The 9024-nt window shown below is 50.5% G+C and overlaps 1 protein-coding gene across 1 annotated transcript in view; it reads left to right on the forward strand.

Annotated features, from left to right (window-relative positions):
- The window catches only part of nek11 (NIMA-related kinase 11), a gene marked incomplete at its 5' end in the record, with an annotated part of 61553 nt that overhangs the window by 25230 nt on the left and 27299 nt on the right, over positions 1 to 9024 (forward strand). The gene's annotated exons all lie outside the window — the stretch shown is intronic.

Consider the following 9024-nt stretch of genomic DNA (forward strand, 5'->3'; position numbering starts at 1 on the left):
TCCCCATAACTTAGTCCTGATGTGGCTATCACCCTCTCCCCATAACTTAGTCCTGATGTGGCTATCACCCTCTCCCCATAACTTAGTCCTGATGTGGCTATCACCCTCTCCCCATAACTTAGTCCTGATGTGGCTAGTACCCTCTCCCCATAACTTAGTCCTGATGTGGCTAGCACCCTCTCTCCATAACTTAGTCCTGATGTGGCTATCACCCTCTCCCCATAACTTAGTCCTGATGTGGCTATCACCCTCTCCCCATAACTTAGTCCTGATGTGGCTATCACCCTCTCCCCATAACTTAGTCCTGATGTGGCTATCACCCTCTCTCCATAACTTAGTCCTGATGTGGCTAGTACCCTCTCCCCATAACTTAGTCCTGATGTGGCTAGTACCCTCTCCCCATAACTTAGTCTTGATCTGGCTATCACCCTCTCCCCATAACTTAGTCCTGATGTGGCTATCACCCTCTCCCCATAACTTAGTCCTGATGTGGCTATCACCCTCTCCCCATAACTTAGTCCTGATGTGGCTATCACCCTCTCCCCATAACTTAGTCCTGATGTGGCTAGCTAGCCTCCATGCTACTGTATGGTGTCATTCCATTACTATGAATGGGAACATTCATTGCCACATCTGGGAAGCTTGACTTTCATGAACTATTATGAGCCTTGTGTTTGTGGAAAGAGAATGAAAAACATGTGATGGTGCATAGATCTCATTTTTAACATCCCCGATGTGGCTAACACCCTCTCCCCTTAGTCCTGATGCAGCTAGCTAGCCTCCATTGACTGTCTATCTTCACACAGGAGAGAAGACTTGACTGACTGTCTGTCTGTCTTGACACAGGAGAGAAGACTTGACTGACTGTCTGTCTGTCTTGACACAGGAGAGAAGACTTGACTGACTGTCTGTCTGTCTTGACACAGGAGAGAAGACTTGATTGACTATGTGTCTGTCTTGACACAGGAGAGAAGACTTGAATGACTCTCTGTCTGTCTTGACACAGGAGAGAAGGCTTGACTGACTGTCTGTCTGTCTTGACACAGGAGAGAAGACTTGATTGACTATGTGTTTGTCTTGACACAGGAGAGAAGACTTGAATGACTCTCTGTCTGTCTTGACACAGGAGAGAAGGCTTGACTGACTGTCTGTGTCACGTTCCTGACCTATTTCTGTTAGTTTGTTATGTGTGTTAGTTGGTCAGGACGTGAGGTTGGGTGGGCATTCTATGTTTTCTGTTTCTATGTTGGTTTATGGGTTGCCTGGTATGGCTCTTAATTAGAGGCAGGTGTTTGGCGTTCCTCTAATTAAGAGTCATATTTAGGTAGGCGTTTTCACAGTGTTCGTTGTGGGTGATTGTCTTCCGTGTCTGTGTCTGTACACCACGCGGGACTGTTTACGGTTTGTTCGGTTTGTGTAGCCTATGTTTCCTATTTGTGCGTTTTTCTTGTTTTATGTAAGTACGTCGTCTAGGTCTGTCTACACCGTTTGTTGTTTTTGTTAGTTTAGTCAAGTTCGTGTTTTCGTTAATAAAATATGTCATTTCACTACGCTGCGCCTTGGTTCCCTCAATACTCCTCCTCTTCAGATGAAGAGGAGGAGGACTGCCGTTACAGAATCACCCACCAATCCAGAACCAAGCAGCGGAATTTCGAGCAACGGGAGAGTATACAGGACTTGTGGAGTTGGGAGCAAATATTTAACGGAGAAGGACCATGGGCTAAAGTGAATCACCGTCCATGGGAACAGCTGGAGGCAGTTCGGAGAGCAGAGGAAAAGAGAGAGAGGAACCGGAGTTATGAGGGGACTCGTCTTGCACGGAAGCCCAAAAAGCCCGTGAGTAACACCCAAAAATGTCTTGGGGGGGGGGCGGGGCTAAGAGGTAGTGGGCCAAGGGCAGGTAGGAGACCTGCGCCCACTTCCCAGGCTTACCGTGGAGAGCGGGAGTACGGGCAGGCGCCGTGTTACGCAGTAGAGCGCACGGTGTCTCCTGTACGAGTGCATAGCCCAGTGCGGGTTATTCCACCTCCCCGCACTGGTAGGGCTAGATTGGGCATTGAGCCAGGTGTCATGAGGCCGGCTCAACGCGTCTGGTCTCCAGTGCGTCTCCTCGGGCCGGCATACATGGCACCTGCCTTACGCATGGTTTCCCCGGTTCGCCTACATAGGCCGGTGCGGGTTATTCCACCTCCCCGCACTGGTCGGGTGACCGGGAGCATTCAACCAGGTAAGGTTGGGCAGGCTCAATGCTCAAGAGAGCCAGTATGCCTCCACGGTCAGGTATTTCCGGCGCCACCTCCCCGCCCCAGCCTAGTACCTACGGTGCCTACACTACGCACTAGGCTACCAGTGCGTCTCCTGAGCCCTGTTCTTCCTCCACGCACTCTCCCTGTAGTGCGTGTATTTAGTTCGGTGCCTCCAGTTCCGGCACCACGCACTAAGTCACCTGTGCCTCTCCAGAGCCCTGTACACACTGTTTCTTCTCCTCCTACTAATCCTGATGTGCTTGCCCTCAGCCCGGTGCCACCAGTGCCGGTACCACGCACCAGGTATAGAGTGGGCTTTGAGAGTCCAGTGTGCCCTGTCCCTGCTCCCCGCACTAGTATGAAGGTGCGTGTCCTTAGCCCGGTGCCTCCAGTTCCGGCACCACGCACCAGGTCTACAGTGCGCCTTATCCGGCCAGAGCCATCCGTCTCCCCAGCGCCATCTGAGCCATCCGTCTCCCCAGCGCCATCTGAGCCATCCGTCTCCCCAGCGCCATCTGAGCCATCCGTCTCCCCAGCGCCATCTGAGCCATCCGTCTCCCCAGCGCCGTCTGAGCCATCCGTCTGCCATGAGCCTGCAAAGCCGCCCGTCTGCCATGAGCCTGCAAAGCCGCCCGTCTGCCATGAGCCTGCAAAGCCGCCCGTCAGACATGAGCCTACAGAGCCGTCCGCCAGACAGGAGCCGCTAGAGCCGCCCGCCAGACAGGAGCCGCTAGAGCCGCCCGTCAGACAGGATCTGCCAGAGCCGCCAACCAGACAGGATCTGCCAGAGCCGCCCGTCAGACAGGATCTGCCAGAGCCGCCAACCAGACAGGATCTGCCAGAGCCGCCAACCAGACAGGATCTGCCAGAGCCGCCAGCCAGACAGGATCTGCCAGAGCCGCCAGCGAGCCATGGGCAGCCAGAGCCGTCAGCGAGCCATGAGCAGCCAGAGCCGTCAGAGAGCCATGAGCGTCCAGAGCCGTCAGAGAGCCATGAGCGTCCAGAGCCGTCAGAGAGCCATGAGCGTCCAGAGCCGTCAGAGAGCCATGAGCGTCTAGAGCCGTCAGCCTGCCATGAGCGTCCAGAGCCGTCAGCCTGCCATGAGCGTCCAGAGCCGTCAGCCTGCCATGAGCGTCCAGAGCCGTCAGCCTGCCATGAGCGTCCAGAGCCGTCAGCCTGCCATGAGCGTCCAGATCCGTCAGTCAGCCATGAGCTGCCCCTCAGCCAGAAACGGCTATATACCCAGAACTGCCCCTCAGTCCAGAGCTGTCTCTCTGTCCGGAGCTGCCTTTCAGTCCGGAGTTGCCCCTCTATCCTGATCTCCCTCTCTATCCTGAGCTACCTCTATATTCTGATCTATCCCTCTGTCTTGTGCTATCCCTCTGTCTTGATCTATCCCTCTGTCCCGGTGCTGTCCCTGTCATTGATGTTACCAAGAGGATTTTGTGGGGGTAAAATGAGGGTGGACATTCTTAGGGGGAGATGGAGGCTGGGATTGACTATGGTGGGGTGGGGACCTCGCCCGGAGCCTGAGCCACCACCGTGGTCAGATGCCCACCCAGACCCTCCCCTAGACTTTGTGCTGGTGCGCCCGGAGTTCGCACCTTATGGGGGGGGTTATGTCACGTTCCTGACCTATTTCTGTTAGTTTGTTATGTGTGTTAGTTGGTCAGGACGTGAGGTTGGGTGGGCATTCTATGTTTTCTGTTTCTATGTTGGTTTATGGGTTGCCTGGTATGGCTCTTAATTAGAGGCAGGTGTTTGGCGTTCCTCTAATTAAGAGTCATATTTAGGTAGGCGTTTTCACAGTGTTCGTTGTGGGTGATTGTCTTCCGTGTCTGTGTCTGTACACCACGCGGGACTGTTTACGGTTTGTTCGGTTTGTGTAGCCTATGTTTCCTATTTGTGCGTTTTTCTTGTTTTATGTAAGTACGTCGTCTAGGTCTGTCTACACCGTTTGTTGTTTTTGTTAGTTTAGTCAAGTTCGTGTTTTCGTTAATAAAATATGTCATTTCACTACGCTGCGCCTTGGTTCCCTCAATACTCCTCCTCTTCAGATGAAGAGGAGGAGGACTGCCGTTACAGTCTGTCTGTCTTGACACAGGAGAGAAGACTTGATTGACTCTGTGTCTGTCTTGACACAGGAGAGAAGGCTTGATTGACTGTCTGCACCAATTAATTGAATACATTCAAAATGATTGACAGACTATGAGGGGCGGACCACACAGCATGGAACACAGCTTTGAACTGTTCTATTCTTTACTTCTGCCTGTTCTAATGCTCTGGTTTGTATTCTGTAGTGGTGGTGCATCTGGGTGGGGATTCAGGTGGGATTACTGTTGAATAATCCTGTGGATAAATGTGTCTGTTGTGAGGGCTGGCTGAGGGGGATAAATGTGTCTGTTGTGAGGGCTGGCTCAGGGGGATAAATGTGTCTGTTGTGAGGGCTGGCTGAGGGGGATAAATGTGTCTGTTGTGAGGGCTGGCTCAGGGGGATAAATGTGTCTGTTGTGAGGGCTGGCTCAGGGGGATAAATGTGTCTGTTGTGAGGGCTGGCTCAGGGGGATAAATGTGTCTGTTGTGTGTGCTGGCTGAGGGGGATAAATGTGTCTGTTATGAGGGCTGGCTGAGGGGGATAAATGTGTCTGTTGTGAGGGCTGGCTCAGGGGGATAAATGTGTCTGTTGTGAGGAATGGCTCAGGGGGATACATGTGTCTGTTGTGAGGGCTGGCTCAGGGGGATAAATGTGTCTGTTGTGAGGGCTGGCTGAGGGGGATAAATGTGTCTGTTGTGAGGGCTGGCTCAGGGGGATAAATGTGTCTGTTGTGAGGGCTGGCTGAGGGGGATAAATGTGTCTGTTGTAAGGGGTGGCTGAGGGGGATAAATGTGTCTGTTGTGAGGGCTGGCTCAGGGGGATAAATGTGTCTGTTGTGAGGAATGGCTCAGGGGGATACATGTGTCTGTTGTGAGGGCTGGCTCAGGGGGATAAATGTGTCTGTTGTGAGGGCTGGCTCAGGGGGATAAATGTGTCTGTTGTGAGGGCTGGCTGAGGGGGATAAATGTGTCTGTTGTGAGGGCCGGCTGAGGGGGATAAATGTGTCTGTTGTGAGGGCTGGCTCAGGGGGATAAATGTGTCTGTTGTGAGGGCTGGCTCAGGGGGATACATGTGTCTGTTGTGAGGGCTGGCTCAGGGGGATAAATGTGTCTGTTGTGAGGGCTGGCTCAGGGGGATAAATGTGTCTGTTGTGAGGGCTGGCTGAGGGGGATAAATGTGTCTGTTGTGAGGGCTGGCTCAGGGGGATAAATGTGTCTGTTGTGAGGGCTGGCTCAGGGGGATAAATGTGTCTGTTGTGAGGGCTGGCTCAGGGGGATAAATGTGTCTGTTGTGAGGGCTGGCTCAGGGGGATAAATGTGTCTGTTGTGAGGGCTGGCTCAGGGGGATACATGTGTCTGTTGTGAGGGCTGGCTCAAGGGGATAAATGTGTCTGTTGTGAGGGCAGGCTCAGGGGGATAAATGTGTCTGTTGTGAGGGCTGGCTCAGGGGGATAAATGTGTCTGTTGTGAGGACTGGCTGAGGGGGATAAATGTGTCTGTTGTGAGGGCTGGCTGAGGGGGATAAATGTGTCTGTTATGAGGGCTGACTCAGGGGGATACACGTGTCTGTTGTGAGGGCTGGTTCAAAGGTATAAATGTGTCTGTTGTGAGGGCTGGCTCAGGGGGATAAATGTGTCTGTTGTGAGGGCTGGCTCAGGGGGATACATGTGTCTGTTGTGAGGGCTGGCTCAGGGGGATACATGTGTCTGTTGTGAGGGCTGGCTCAGGGGGATAAATGTGTCTGTTGTGAGGGCTGGCTCAGGGGGATAAATGTGTCTGTTGTGAGGGCTGGCTCAGGGGGATAAATGTGTCTGTTGTGAGGGCTGGCTCAGGGGGATAAATGTGTCTGTTGTGAGGGCTGTCTCAGGGGGATAAATGTGTCTGTTGTGAGGGCTGGCTGAGGGGGATAAATGTGTCTGTTGTGAGGGCTGGCTCAGGGGGATAAATGTGTCTGTTGTGAGGGCTGGCTCAGGGGGATACATGTGTCTGTTGTGAGGAATGGCTCAGGGGGATACATGTGTCTGTTGTGAGGGCTGGCTCAGGGTATAAATGTGTCTGTTGTGAGGGCTGGCTCAGGGGGATAAATGTGTCTGTTGTGAGGGCTGGCTCAGGGGGATACATGTGTCTGTTGTGAGGGCTGGCTCAGGGGGATAAATGTGTCTTGTGAGGGCTGGCTCAGGGGGATAAATGTGTCTGTTGTGAGGGCTGGCTCAGGGGGATACATGTGTCTGTTGTGAGGGCTGGCTCAGGGGGATAAATGTGTCTGTTGTGAGGGCTGGCTCAGGGGGATACATGTGTCTGTTGTGAGGGCTGGCTCAGGGGGATACATGTGTCTGTTGTGAGGGCTGGCTGAGGGGGATAAATGTGTCTGTTGTGAGGGCTGGCTCAGGAGGATACATGTGTCTGTTGTGAGGGCTGGCTCAGGGGGATAAATGTGTCTGTTGTGAGGGCTGGCTCAGGGTGATAAATGTGTCTGTTGTGAGGGCTGGCTGAGGGGGATAAATGTGTATGTTGTGAGGGCTGTCTCAGGGGGATACATGTGTCTGTTGTGAGGGCTGTCTCAGGGGGATACATGTGTCTGTTGTGAGGGCTGGCTCAGGGGGATAAATGTGTCTGTTGTGAGGGCTGGCTGAGGGGGATAAATGTGTCTGTTGTGAGGGCTGGCTCAGGGGGATAAATGTGTCTGTTGTGAGGGCTGGCTGAGGGGGATAAATGTGTCTGTTGTGAGGGCTGGCTGAGGGGGATAAATGTGTCTGTTGTGAGGGCTGGCTCAGGGGGATAAATGTGTCTGTTGTGAGGGCTGGCTGAGGGGGATAAATGTGTCTGTTGTGAGGGCTGGCTGAGGGGGATAAATGTGTCTGTTGTGAGGGCTGGCTGAGGGGGATAAATGTGTCTGTTGTGAGGGCTGGCTGAGGGGGATAAATGTGTCTGTTGTGAGGGCTGGCTGAGGGGGATAAATGTGTCTGTTGTGAGGGCTGGCTCAGGGGGATACATGTGTCTGTTGTGAGGGCTGGCTCAGGGGGATACATGTGTCTGTTGTGAGGGCTGTCTCAGGAGGATAAATGTGTCTGTTGTGAGGGCTGGCTGAGGGGGATAAATGTGTCTGTTGTGAGGGCTGGCTGCGGGGGATACATGTGTCTGTTGTGAGGACTGGCTCAGGGGGCTCGGGGCATTTTGGAGCATTGTTCACTGGCACACTTTATTGTTTGCCTCTTTATCAGTGAGATAATATTTGAATCAGTTTGCCTCTGCTGGCTCTCAGGTTTTGCTATCCAGAGTTGCACAAAAGCCAACCACTAATCATCATTGATGAAATGCAAACGAGAACAATGTGAATTCAGAGAGTAATTTTCCTCTGTGGCAGGATGTCAGAGAGGCGCCTTGGCAGGATGAGACTATGGTTTTACCCAGGGATTCCCGGCTTTGTAGTCCTGGTGTGTGAGGACTTTCATTTCTCTCACTCACACACACACACACACACACACACACACACACACACACACACACACACACACACACACACACACACACACACACACACACACACACACACACACACACACACACACACACACACACACACACACACACACACACCAACATTCTCGTCATCATTGGATTAGCATGATAAATATATTCAAATCACACATTAGCGTGGTGGTTATTCCCTCTGCTTGTCCTGGTCATAAACACAACACAAGTGCTTTACACATTTGGTCTTTATAGGTTGATTTTACATTCACTTACAGATGTACAGTAGGATCTTCATTTGAGCCAGTTTGTTACAGTAGGAAAAGAACCCTGCAGCAACAGGAAATGTGAATTATTATGTGATTATTATGAATGGATTGTTTTTTGTAGGGGTTGATACATTTTGATGTGGATATTACAAACTTTAGAAGCCTTTTTAAACCTTAAATATACTACAGGTTTGCATTCTCAGTAACAAAAGAGTGATCAATTGAAGACCTACATCTACAATGATAGCACCAGACCTTGCCTAAGGCCACGAGCCTCACTGTGTACTTAATGAGTGTTAATGTGCTGCGCTCTGCTGTGGGTCCAAACTCCCATATGCAGCATTATGGAAATGTAATGATCCCACATTATTCAGATCAATCTAATCCCTACTAATTGCAGGCTTATTAGACAATACAACACAATACAATACAACACAATACAATACAATGCAACACAATACAATACAATGCAACACAATACAATACAATGCAACACAATACAATACAATACAATGCACCACAATATAGTACAATGAAACACAATACATTGCAATGCAACACAATAGAAAACAATGCAACACAATACAATACAATATAAAACAATACAATACAATACAATGCAACACAATACAATACAATACAATGCAACAGAATACAATACAATAGAACACAACACAATACAATACAATACAATGCAACACAATACAATACAATAGAACACAACACAATACAATACAATACAATACAATACAATACAATGCAACACAATACATTACAATAGAACACAACACAATACAATACAATACAATACAATACAATACAATACAATGCAACACAATACATTACAATAGAACACAACACAATACAATACAATACAATGCGAAACAATACAATACATAGAACACAACACAACACAACACAACACAATACAATACAATACAATA

Source organism: Salvelinus fontinalis, chromosome 6 (genome assembly GCF_029448725.1).
Source record: "Salvelinus fontinalis isolate EN_2023a chromosome 6, ASM2944872v1, whole genome shotgun sequence".
In the NCBI taxonomy this organism is placed as follows: Eukaryota; Metazoa; Chordata; class Actinopteri; order Salmoniformes; family Salmonidae; genus Salvelinus; species Salvelinus fontinalis.